The sequence below is a fragment of the Cavia porcellus genome, unplaced genomic scaffold, assembly GCF_034190915.1.
Source record: "Cavia porcellus strain 051 isolate PalLab524CR breed Dunkin Hartley unplaced genomic scaffold, mCavPor4.1 scaffold_17, whole genome shotgun sequence".
NCBI lineage: Eukaryota > Metazoa > Chordata > Mammalia > Rodentia > Caviidae > Cavia > Cavia porcellus.
In genome coordinates, this window is record NW_026947500.1 from 6,415,739 (window position 1) to 6,429,134 (window position 13,396).

At 32.5% G+C, this 13,396-nt stretch overlaps 1 protein-coding gene and 1 long non-coding RNA gene across 13 annotated transcripts in view; both read left to right on the forward strand.

Moving 5' to 3' along the window:
- Nlgn1 (neuroligin 1) overlaps nt 1-13,396 on the forward strand; it is an 816,885-nt gene that overhangs the window by 237,317 nt on the left and 566,172 nt on the right. The window lies entirely within an intron of this gene.
- Nucleotides 1-13,396, forward strand: part of LOC134471096 (uncharacterized) — a 133,533-nt gene that overhangs the window by 53,398 nt on the left and 66,739 nt on the right. Inside the window, exon 2 of the long non-coding RNA XR_010040445.1 lies at nt 1-13,396. This exon is cut by the window's left edge and continues 47,813 nt beyond it; it is cut by the window's right edge and continues 66,739 nt beyond it. This is a non-coding gene — a long non-coding RNA (uncharacterized LOC134471096).

The following is a 13,396-nucleotide window of genomic DNA, read 5'->3' on the forward strand; positions in this document are numbered from 1 at the left end:
TAGTAAATGAATATGAAAAGGTCATGTTGAGTGAACTTTGGAATATGGTTTGTATATTAATTTACCTTTACAGTCAGGAGAAAAAGTCAAAAACTTACATGGCACAAAAACTGTTTTGATGTGTTATTTCCTACTTAAGACCCTGTTAAAATGTTCAAACCTTGCTATTAGTATGAAATAAAGAAAGAGAGTCCAAGTACGCGTTCTCCATTCAAGTCTTTTTTATATAAGCTCATGTTATAGCAATATTCTTCTTCACATGAGGTATCGTCACATGGTGAAAAAATTGGTTTAGTTTCAGCCATTTTCTCTTTATGTATTGATCTTTCCCACTTCCTTTATCTGTAACCCAAAAAGGGTATACACACTCAAATCGGTATTTGAAAGACTAGAAAACAAGTGCGAGTAAGTTGTGTTCGGTTAAAGGCATGTCATGAGGGTCCACTCTTTTACTTGGTGCAGTAGCAATAGAAATGATAGAACATAAACTAATTAAAGAAATATTGAGATGAAGAGGATCATATTTATTGAAAGTACACTGGTTAGCTGAAAAAAATTTGGAGTACCGTAGAATTCTCGTAGGATGAATTCAGTTGATAATGCTCTGATAATTATAGCACTTCATGCTTATTTAAGGTTTTACTGTTATACATCCTAACAGAAGATGAATGGTATTACCTGCATTTTCTAGATGGCTAACTTGAAATCAGAGAAAGTAAGATCCTTGTCTAATATTGCATCGGTTATATGTAGGAGCATATGGATGTAACACTACATATATCTGACTTCAATTCAAAGTTCTCATCACTAGGTGAAAAAGCTTTCCAAGGTATGTAGTAATAGGTACATTGTTGTTATTACACCATATAGTGATAAGAGTAGGTGGGAGGGGTAGAATACTGAGCTTACCTTCTGTCATTTAAAACAAAAGATGCTTCTTTGTCAAATGGTAACACTGGTGTTGGTAGGACTATGTTTTATTAAACCTGTTTATTTCCATGATTGCTTGTCTAAAGCTAACATTTAATATAGCTGCAACTCATGACCATAAATTATGTAGAGTAATTAAGTAGATAGTATAATCTAGCATTTTTGGTCACTTAGTGAAAGTCATTAGAATAGCATTTCATTGATTAAAAGAAAAGTTTACAGATATATTTAATAAGAGGAGTGATCTGTTTATGTCATGTGCATGGTAATGGCAAATCAGAACATGAACCAGGGCTTGCAGCAGCATTTGAGATTCTGGCAAATGACAAAACAGTTATTTTTTACTAATTAAATTTCTATGATTGTTCAAAGTATTATCCTGTCAGAAATCAAATGACAAGATTCATGATAATGTTCATATATAATAAATTTCTTTGTCTTTTTACTCCAGATTGTATGACTTACAATTAGTGATCCTTCCTTCAGTTGGCCCTTCCTTTTACTCCTGTTTGCTGGATTCTTTACAGCTCACATTCATTCATGACAAAGAATGTAACTAAATCTCAAAAAAAATCACTGTCTCACTGTCATAGAGACCCTTATGAGGTTATTTATGGAGCCCAAATTTAATACATAAGAAAGGAATATTAAACTAGACTGAGACGATTTATTTCTAGAGACAGTTCTGTTACATTATTATAGTAGTGTTGAAAAATATTAGCTTTGATCAAGTTAGTTTATCCCAGTTTTATCACCTATTAAAAAAGAGGTTGTATAATTAAGGTGTCTTTTGATCATAAAATCCTAAGTCCTGCCCATCTCACTATCTTTAATTTGTAAAGTACATTAAGGCTTTTAATAATCTGTGCAGATAAAGGTTAATTGATTCAGAATTTATCCACACGAAGTATCTGGAATTTTTTCCCCCTAGGTGGCTGCATTCTACCATATCTTGATTTGTTCTTTATGAAGTAATAGATATTGGCTCTAAGATGAATTAGACAGTTTTTAACCATGTGCATGTAACTGCATAAGTTTCCTTTAGTCAATCAGTGGTTTCCAACTGTAGATAATAGCAATGTTTGGAAACATGTTTGATTGTCAAAAATTGGCTTATACTACTGCTGTCTAATAAGTCTAGGCTAAAACTGCTCCACTGCATCCTACATTTCACAGAGTTGCCCTGTGCTCTCAATAACAACCTTGCCTAAAATGTTATTAATACAGAGAGAGGGGGGAGGAGACCGAGAGAGACAGAGGCAAAGATGCTAAATTAAACATCTGTTTTAGAGAAAAACTAGTACAGGAGACCTATTTTTGATTCCAAATACCATAAACCACACGGTATAAAGAATAAAGTCTCTGTATTAAACATTTAAAGAATATCAAATAATACTTAGTTGTTAATAATTAGTCTCGATTTTTATGGAGAAATACTTGTAAGTCAGTGGAATGGGTGGTAAGAGCACATACTCTCAAGTAGGTAAGCACTGGTTTATTCCTGGACTTCATTATCTGAGTGTCACATGACCTTGAGAAATTAGTTCATTTTTATTGAGAATTAATTCTTTCAACTGGAAAGCTGTTTCTTACTTTACCTTCATTCTTACAGTACCCAGAAGAAAATTAAGTGCGTATTGCTAGCAGCCATTTAAAACTGACCTGTGCCAAAGATTGATTTAATGATTTTGGTGAACAGTTGGATTTGTTAAATGATTTACTAAACACAAGTTTATGAATCAAAGTTTTCTTTGCACAGAGTTGTTGAATTTCTTTCAGGTTTTATAGCAGAAAAGAAATATTGAGATATACTTCTGTTGAAACAAGGAGAAAATAGGACAAAAACAACTTTTAAGAACTTTCTACCATTAAAATACAGGAAAACAATTTCATATGTTGTAAAAAAGAAAGTACTTGCATGTATAGAAGGTGGTGCCAAAGTAATAAATAGCACTGGAAAGAAACTGTAAAGAACTACGCTGAACAAGAGACGCTCCCAAAGATATTAAAACCACCCACAAATGAATCAGAAAAAACCAGTTAACTGTTGACTAGAAACGTCTTGAAAGCTAGCATACCCCATTTCTAAACATCCCTTCTTTTCTGCGCTAAAATGTCCAGGAAGGGTCAATAATAATAAAAAATATATAGAACAAAAATTCATAGATACCTGAAAGCTATGCTCCTTGGAAATTATCAGTTTAAAAACATAAATATGTTATCATTTTTCCATTTGAGCAGTCTTTTTCCCAAAGGAACCCTGTCTCATGAGTAGGAGTGCACTGTATGAAAGAATCACGAAGTACTTCTTAGGTGTTTTTCCCTTCAGCAAACTGTTGGGAGACGGAGGAGTGTTCAGCATGAGGTATGCTGTCATTATATTTATTCTGGTCCTTTCAGCACTATAATTTATTTCTGTGCCAAAACAATATGAATTGTTAAAAAATGTACTTCACCACAAAATGAAACAATAGGATTGAATCCTACTGAATTATGTATACATCCTAGCTAAAACAATGATATTTTCTGAATAAAAATCCACACGTTTTTGGAAAGCAAAAATGCATACTTAAAGTCTTTATCAGTGTATTTCAAGGGCTATGTTCCCACTTAGACCTAAAGTGAACCTGTGAAAAATTTCAGGGAGTCTCTGAAAGCCCAGTACATTAGGTAGACAGAGTGTGTTAATCGTCTCTTCCTTTTTACTAAGATTATTTCTTCTGCAGTAATTGTAAGGCAAAAATAAAGGATGTTTCTGTTTACTGAATGCTGTATAGATAAGGTACTCTGTGATGTCTTCACACACATTTTCATGGAATCCTCAGCACATCCATGCAGAGTGACTTGAACTGAATTCCATGTTTGTCATAAGTTAGAACGTTAAGCTACAGAGTTTAATTTCACTCACCTGCAGAGTCAAACTATGGAGTTCAAATGCAGACATGAAGTAACGTTCAATTATCTTTACTCTAAATCATATTTCTTGCATTATTAGTTGCTACTTTGTGTGATTTTAAACACTTTCTAATCCACTCTGATACTTTTATGTTTTTACTTAAACATTTCTAAAACACTGATGGGTGAGTTTGTCTGTGATAGGCATAATGGTTTGCATATTTCTGTGGTTATCAGCTACCCCACATTAATGAATGGCACAGGGTGGTGCTTGTGAGATCTATTCATTAAATGAATGCTGGTATCTAAAACATATGAGAAAGATCTGTTCCTATGTTTGTTAAACAAAGGTGGTAGAACGGCACCCCTGTCAAAGCATTTAAATATTTTGAAGGTCAAAGTTACATAAATACATCATCGTATTTCTACAGAAGTGACAATTTTTACATAATTGATGGATGCTAGCAAGTATAAACAATATCTAACTTCAGTCTATTCGAATGACAGTACCAAAAAAAAATATTTTGGTTTTGTGATCAGAAGTAGTGTCTAGGACAGCATAAGAAAATTAAAAAAAATATGTATCTCAACATAAGCACACATATTACTTATGTTGCTTTGTGCATTTTTTAGTATATGGGAGAAAAACAAACTATTATTAAAAATTTTTAAACTAATGACAAAATCCAGTTGGCAAATTGCTTATCTAAGTGTGCATTTCTTAATGCATAGAAGGAAAATAAACGATGATTAAAAATTTTAAACTAATGACAAAATCCAGTTGGCAAATCATTTCCTTACTATAAGGAGTGTATAATTATTTATGCTTTGGATTAATAATTGATAGTACTTTCATTGGTGTTAAAATAAACGCTGCCAAATGTCTACTGTTTATATACTGCCCGCTTCTCCTCAATACCTGCAAAGCAAAGAATGCCCATTTAACTTTGTATCACTGTGGGTGGCTAATGGGTAAATTCATACTTTATCATTGTGTGTGTGTTTGTGTATTTAATGAAGATGAAAAGTGTGATCTAGTCAGAAAAGCACCAGGCCTAGAATAAAATTGCGAGCTTTAAATTGCCTCTTAAATGTCTCTGACTTTAAGTTCTGTATAAGTAGTATCATAGTATTGTGATTGATACATATATACATTTATATATACACACATACACAAATACGAATTGTTACAAAACACTGAGATCTGACATTCTGATAAATATAACACATTTCTGTGCTAATTATGTAAATACAAACACACAATATATAGGCATACATGTTAATACAGTTTTGAGCTCTTGGCAAATATAGACTTATAGCTGTACAACTCCATGTGACACATCTACCTCTGAAATTGATAATCTATTGATTTTTTGTTTGTGTTTTTCAATAAAAGGACTATGTTTGGACTACTCACTACGTAGTCAAAACCAGCATCAAATTCTCTATATAGTGCTATGACTACCACTCTGTACATGAGGGATTGTCAGATGTTAAGAATCTCTTCTGTACAGAAATATGACTAACAGATCAATCATTCCTAACAGGAACTTTCTCTATGATAACCATTTTCTCTGAAAGTGAACCCAATTCTTTTTAATATGGCATAGATTCATTGTTGTCCTGAAGGTGAACACTCTGCTCCAGTGGCAATTTAAAAAATCATTTGAGTGAATACTAAATAAAATGACAGTAAAGGTGAGTTTTATATATGATAGCCTACTTTTCATGGTACCCATAGCAAGACATCTTGCATTCTGAAAAAAATAACATTATTTTATTGCAGTGCTAGAACTATAGATAATGCAGAGTAACAGAGAGTGTGCTCATTACTCTAAATTGCATAAAACAAATATTAATATTTTATTGTTTATTGTTTAAGGTTAGTTCCTTTGCACGCATTCAGGATCAGAAATTTTTTTAATTTAAATTACAAAAAGTAAAAACACATACATATACATAAAATATTAATTAGGTTGTTCTTTACATGCATGTTATTTTCCTTTTTTTACACAGCAGTAAGTTTAAACCTGAATGTATGTCAGCACATTTAATGGAATATCATAATTTTCCTGGCCACATGTAGTTTTGTGTGCATATAACAAAATTTATTGGTTAGTGATTCCTTAGTTTACTCCCCATTAAATTTTCAAACTTTGCTATACTGAATGCACATACCAATATAACTTTGTATAAATACATTTTTGTAGGCTTTTCTAATTATTTCCTTAGAATACAGTTTTCTAGGTAAGATTATAAGATCCACCAATAGGTACCCTTGTTTTTTTTTAAACAGTTTTCAGTCTTATTTTATGCTGATAGAAATCTGAGAAAAGAAATATGAATTGCTTCAACTTTCCCCACACTGTTTTCTCTAATTATTAATGTCAAGGATTACTAGAGTTCAATTACCAACATAGAAAATTACACTGATATGCTACCATTATCTAAATAGCAACCCTAACTGATTCTCCACCATTTGTTTTCTTGTAATATGATTTTCTGCAACAGGATCCTAAGGAGATTTCAATGCTTCATCCAATTGCTTTTATTCCACCCTCTTCCAATGTGTGACACCTCCTTAGTTTTTCTTTGTCTGTCTTAACTATGACAGTTTTGAAGAATATCAATCATTTTGTTGAAAATCCTCTATTTAGAATTGTCTGATGTTTTCTTATGATTTGAAAGGGGAATACATTTTTGGCAAGAGTGTGAGACAAATCACAACATATGCTTCACAGGGCATATTATCTAGGGTTTGGAACTCATTACATAAGGAAGTTGGTATGTAACTGGATTTCCCATGATAAAGTTACTATATTTCTCTGTGTAATTGGTAAGTATCACGGACAAGATACTTTGAGACTATGCAAATGTCCTTTTCTGGGCCAGGGATTTAGCTCAGTGGCACAGTACCTGTCTGGCGAGTGCAAGGTTATGAATTGGATCGCTGGTACCAAAAAATTCAATAAATAAAGTAAGTAAGTTTAATTAAATAAATAATTAATAATAAGATAAAATCCCTTTCCTCCCCAGTTTTCACCCATTCATTTTAGCAGTCATGAGTGACTCTTCTCTGGTAACCGCTATTGCAATGTCTGCCTGATAATTTTTCTATTTTACTTTTTCCCTTTAAGATAATTTTACATTTTTTAAATGATTTTTTCATTTTTAATTGTATACTATTTCTAAAAATAGAAATATGTAGCAAACAATAAAATGCAAGTATCTGTGTTCTTCCTAATCCAGTAAAATAGATTGTTATAATTGGCATGTTAACTTTAGATTTCTTATTTTATGTGTTTTTAAAAATTTGATTATTTCTTTCCCATCTCCTGTTTATGCTTTCTTTTCTTCTCCATGACTTTGGTGTTTCTTATTCACATAGAGTTTTAGTTAGAATTATTCATATATACATAAACAAAAATGTTATGAAATAGCATGTGAACATTTATATAAACCACATCCAACTGCAAGTATATTTTTTACTTGCTTTCACCATTTATTAACATTACTTTTTAGATTTATTGATGTCAATCCATATATTCCATTCATTTAAACTGCTAACAGTATGCCATAAATGCAGAGAAATAGCATTAACATTCAACATTTATTCCATACTCTTACTGAGCAGTTACGATTGGACCAGGAAATGCTCTATTCTAGGTCTTTGGAGAGGATCTCCTGAAGATGAGGATTTACATTTTAATAGAAATATTGCAGCATAGTTTGTAATAGCAATAAAGTGAAAACACATATAACTTCTTAACTTTGTAATGTGCTGTATTTTATTTACTCATTCATTCATGTATGAAATCTACAAATATTTATCATATAGGCATGAGGGTTACAATGTCATTTCTTTAAGAAACTTACAGTGTAGTAGAAAGAAGTAAACCTGTGTATCATATGATTGTCTGAATACTCTGAACTGTGTCTTTTTTTAGAGTTTCATGAATTCTGTGACTTGACCATGGTTGAATTGTGATCAAGGAAAACATAATTAAATTTCATGGAAAGAAACAGAGTTGTCAAGTCTTTAATATTAAAAAATAGTTTGTTTGGGATTTCTAAGGTAGAAAAAAACAGATGCCAGCAAATATGACAAAATGGGAAACAGGCATCTTACATTGAAAACTTCATAATTGAAAATGGGTGCATTTTAGGTTAATCGGATAGTGCAGAAGGCTCATTAAATGACATAGAAGAACAACCCAAAAAAGGCCATATCTGGAATGAATTATTTTCACATGACATTATGAGTATTCTCAAAAAATGTATACTGTGGTTGAAATCATAGCTTCACCATTGTTTAGGGAGTTCCCGCAGACAATTCACTTTTTTGTTATGACTTGTTCGTTTTTGGGGCTGGGGATTTAGCTCAGCGGCATAAGCACCTGCCTTGCAAGCGGGCAGTCGTGAGTTCGATCCCTGGTACCAATAAAAAGGAAAAAGACAAAAAAAAAATTAAAACTTGTTTGTTTTTAATATAAGACTATTGAATCATAGCTCAAAGGGAAATGGCAAGTGTTCATGTATAAGAGATTATTATAAATGGTAAAGTTGCTATCGTATCTATATACAAAGTTCAATTTTTTCCTGTTGACTTTGGAAAGGCATTAACTAGATTTTAAGTAAAAGTACAATATGAGCATCACCTATTTAGAATGTTCTCTTTTAAAAGTTTCCCTTTTTATCAGTATGTTTTTGATTTCTTACCATACCTTCACTTCTCTTACTCATGTCCACCCCTCCCAACTTCAAAAAAGTCTACCTTACTGTCTCCTTACATCTTTTTTTATTGTCTTCTTTTATTTGTATTTTTTGTTTTTTCAAAAAACAAAACCTGTGATATTTAATATTCCATATATGACATTTCATTTAACATCAGGGCTTCAAAAGTATGTCTATTTTCTTGCTAATGATTCATTCACCCCTCTTTGCAGTTGAGCAATACCCATTGTGTACACATACCGCACTTTTTTACTCATATGTTGATTGGTGAACTTCTAGACTGTTCCTGTAGTTTAACTACTGTGCATTGCACTCTGATAAAAATGTATATGCAAGTACCAATGTAGTATTATGGCTGTAGCTCTTTGGGAGCTAAAGATATACAGGAGAGACATAATTGAATCGAATATAATTACCATTTCCATTTTTTGAAGAATCTCCAAACTGATTTTCAAAGAGGTTTTACTAGATTATAATTCCATTAACACTGTAAAGAGTTTCTTTGCATCTACATTTCGCCAGCATTTTTTGTTTTCTTAATGATAGTCATTTTCATTGGAGTAAGCTGTAATCTTAGAGTTGTTTTGACTTGCATTTCTCTATTGACTAAAAAGATGAGGATTTTAAAGTATGTATTTATTAACCATGTACACTTTTTTTTTGAGAAGTGTCTATTTATTTCTTTTGCCCATTTTCTGGTTGGGTCATTTGTTTTGAGGAATCTATTAATTTTGAGTTCTTTATATATTTTAGATATTAGTAATCTCTTAGATGAGTAGCTGGCAAATTTTTTCTCATTCTGTAAGTTATTTCTTCACCATTGCTTACTTCTTCGCTGTGCAGGAATTTTTAAAATTAATACAATCCCATTTGTTGGCCTTTTGAATATTTCTTCTGCTATTGGATTTCGGAGAAGTCCTTACCTATACCTGTGACTTCAAGAGTTTTCTCTGTTTTGTCTTCAGGTCATTTTAGTGTTTTTGCTTTTATTTCAATATATTTGATCCATTTTGATTTGATCATACTACTGGGTGGGAGATACAGATATAGTTTTATTCTTTTTTACACTTTGATGTGTGTTTCCAGCACTATCTTTTACAAAGATTCTTTTCTCCAGTATAGGCTTTAGTTTCTTTGTTAAAGATCATATGTTTAAAGGTTACAGTTTGTTTTCGTGTCTTCTATTCCATTCTGTTGGGCTACCTGTCTGTTTTTGTGGCAGTACTATACTATTTTGAATAATAGAGCTTCATGAAGAAGTAATGCTAGTTCTCCTCTGTCTCCTTGATGCAATTTAAAGGAAAGAACTTTCCAAAATTCATTCCAACAACTCAGCCATCTCCTGATCCTAAAGCTCTAAAATGACTCAACACAAAAAGGAAACTAGATGCTAATATTAAAGATGCAAAAGTTCTCAATAATGTGTTTTAAAGCAGACGGTAACAAATAATCAGAAGATTATATATTACATTTAAATTCCCATATATCCCAGAGTTTCAAGGATTGTACAAGGGATATAAGTTGACAGATGTAATATATCTCATCAATAGAAATAAGGAAAAAACCACATGATAATCTCAATAGATCTGGAAAAAGCCTTGGACAAAATTAACATCTACTTGTAGTAAAAACTTCTGTAAAAATAGATATAAAAGGACTTTTCCTCAAACTGCTGAAAGTCATTTATCACAGACTCACTGCCAACATCATACAAAATTGGAAAAACTGAAAACTTCCCTGTTGAAAATCAGAAATGAAACACAGGTGTCAGCTCTTGCCACTGAAAATTTTAAGTCAAAGCAGTCACACAAGAAAAGGAAATAAAAAGGATGTTAAGAAGAAAGGAAGCGGTCAAACTTTATCTGTACATGATGTGACCTGAAGAACTGTAGAAAACACTTAGAACTAACAAATTCAGCGAAGTGGCAGGATGTAAAATAAACACATGATAATAACTAACATTCCTCTACACCAGTAATAAACCCACTGTGAAATCAGGGGAAAAAATTCCACTCACAGCAGCTTCAAAAAAGAAAAACAAAACAAAACACTAAATACCTAAGAATCAGTGTAAACAAGGAAGTGAAAGACCTCTGTATTGGAAACTGTGCACTGTGAAGAAAGACTGAAGAGAACGCTAAACAATAGAAAGATAATCCTCTTTCTTGTGTAGGGAGAACCCATGCTACCAAAAGTGTACATTAATAAAAATAATAGATTTAATTCAATTCCTCTCAAAATATGAGTAACTTTCTTCACAAAACTAGAAATAACAGTCATGAAATTTATATCAAATCCCAAAAGCCCAGGTTAGCCAAAGTAGTCCTGAGCAAAAAAAGCAAAGGGGCAGACATAACCATCCTGAATTTAAAATGATGTGTTTTTCACTTAAGACAGAACAACATGTGCCGATCTGAAGAACCACTTTCAATCTTAGTAAGGTATTTCATTTGTTAGCTGTGTACACGATTATGTGCTACAGCCTTTTATGCTTAGCTTTCTAGGCCTGCAGTAAAAGCTAAGTGGCTTAGAACAACAGAAATTAACAGCCACACAGTTCTGGTGGCCAAAGCTCAGAAATCAAGATGGCAGTGGGCCCATGCTGCTTCTGAAAGCCTTAGGAGAGAATCTGTTCCAAGTCGCTCTTCTTGTTTCTGATGGATCCTTTGCTTGTAGCAGTGTGACTCCAATCTTTCTGTAATGTTTTACCTGTATGTGTAATTGTCCTTTCAGGTGACCAGGTTTGTTTTGGTTTTTGCTTTTGTTTTTTAGTAAGTACATTAGTCATATTGCATTAGGAGCCCAACTCTACTCCAAATGTAATCTCATTTTAATTTAACTACTTATATCTGCAACAAACCTATTTTAGAATGAGGTCACATTGTGAAATACTTGGGATTACAGATTTTCAACATACAGATTTTGAAGTACACAATATTAAACCCATAAAATTGTTCTTTCAACATACAGATTTTGAGGTGCATGATATTTAACTCATAAAATTGTTTTCTGACTTCATTGTTTAAGTGGTTTTTTCCTAGGTTTACTCCACCACTGTAGTTCTCACCATTATACATGAAAATACGTATCAACACTTAGTTATACCATGTTTTATAATAAGACTGTCTGCCCATTGCTAATTATACGCATACTGTTTAAGTGTTAGGCAAGTGTGAGATGTTGTGTATAATTTCTATGAAGTAATGTGCATATTCTCAAGGCAAGATACAACTATCAAGTGGTGAAAGGTGTTGAAAACCAAAATACAAAATATGATTTATAGCATAATTAAAAACATGTGACTAAATGCATTATATAAGTGCCTTCAATTTAATATAAAATAATGTTGGTTTTATAAAGGTAGTAAAGATAAATTTTTGTTTTCAGAACTGCTTTTGAAGTTTTTAACCTATAAGTAAGAAGAAATTAGATAAACGTGAACCATTAGCTGATTTATTAAATTGGTTGAAAACTTTGAACCAGGGACAGTGACATATACCTATAAACCACGTTAACCAGGAACTAATATATAGAATGATGAGCTCAACACAAGCCTGGGCAATTTAGGGAGACCTTGACTCAAAATAGAAAAGGAGCTGAGCTTGTGGCTCAATAGTAGAATGTTCATGGATTCAGAAATAAAAATAAGTAAATAAAAAATAAAGTACTGTGCAGTGTCACATTGACCTGAAATGACTCAAATTCTAGTGTGTACTGATAAATACAGAGAGAGAGAGAGAGAGAGAGAGAGAGAGAGACAGAGACAGAGCGGAGGAGCAGGAGGAAGAAGAAGAAGAAGAGGAAGAGGAGACGGAGGAGGAGGACTATAAAGAAGGTGACAAAACAAATTATCTTGGGTCAAACATTTTTTGTTTTGTTTTGTTTTGTTTTGTCTTTTTCATTTTTATCGGTACTGGGGATCGAACTCACGACCACCTGCTTGCAAGGCAGGTACTTATGACGCTGAGCTAAATCCCCAGCCCCAGATCAAACATTTTTTAAAGACTATTTAAAAAGGCTGGGGTTATAGCTCCATGGAAGAAACCCACAGGACACCCTGAGTTTATTTCCCTTTACCTCAAATACAACAACAAAGATAAAGTAAAAGCTTTAAGTCCCAGGCTTTAGTTTCTAGGCAGTTTGAAAACAATGATCATAATTTCAAGCACATACAGCGCTACACATACTTAGTGGCTTTCAATGATTATTGCTATTACTTCTGAAATAGACACAAAAACTGGATACAGCATAGGTCATATTGTAACTTAGGGCACGAACGAAAATGTCTGTTTCTTATTCATTCATAGCAGTATTTTGAAGCATCATGATAGGATGTTTTCTTGGAAAAATAATTTTGAACTCAAAATAAAAATGCAGTGCTTTGCATGCTATGAAATGAGAAATAGATGTGAGTCATTTGTTAATTATGAGTTCTCGGTACTTTTCTCAAAAATTCTGTAAGTTAGCTCTGGTTAGAAATAAAAAAATGGACAAAATGTATTCAGTTATTTTTAGAATGAAATGTCATTATTCAAGGTGTACTTTTTCATATTCTAAACTAATAAATAGTTCAGAAAGTCCTTTGCAAACTTATCAAAATGTCATCTTCAGGTACTGGGTTGGAAAATTAGTAACTACTGGAGTGTGTGACTATTAAAAGGTGTCGCTATTTGCAAGAACCTATCAGCTTTTAGCTTCTGGTATGAAGCAAAGATCTTAATCATTAGTGTTGAAATTTAAACTGTCAGAAGCTCTGAGAATAAAACTAAAAGTGAAAATGTAAGCATCTTTTGTATTGTTAATTCAAATGTACATAAAGGAAGTACAATTCTTAAAA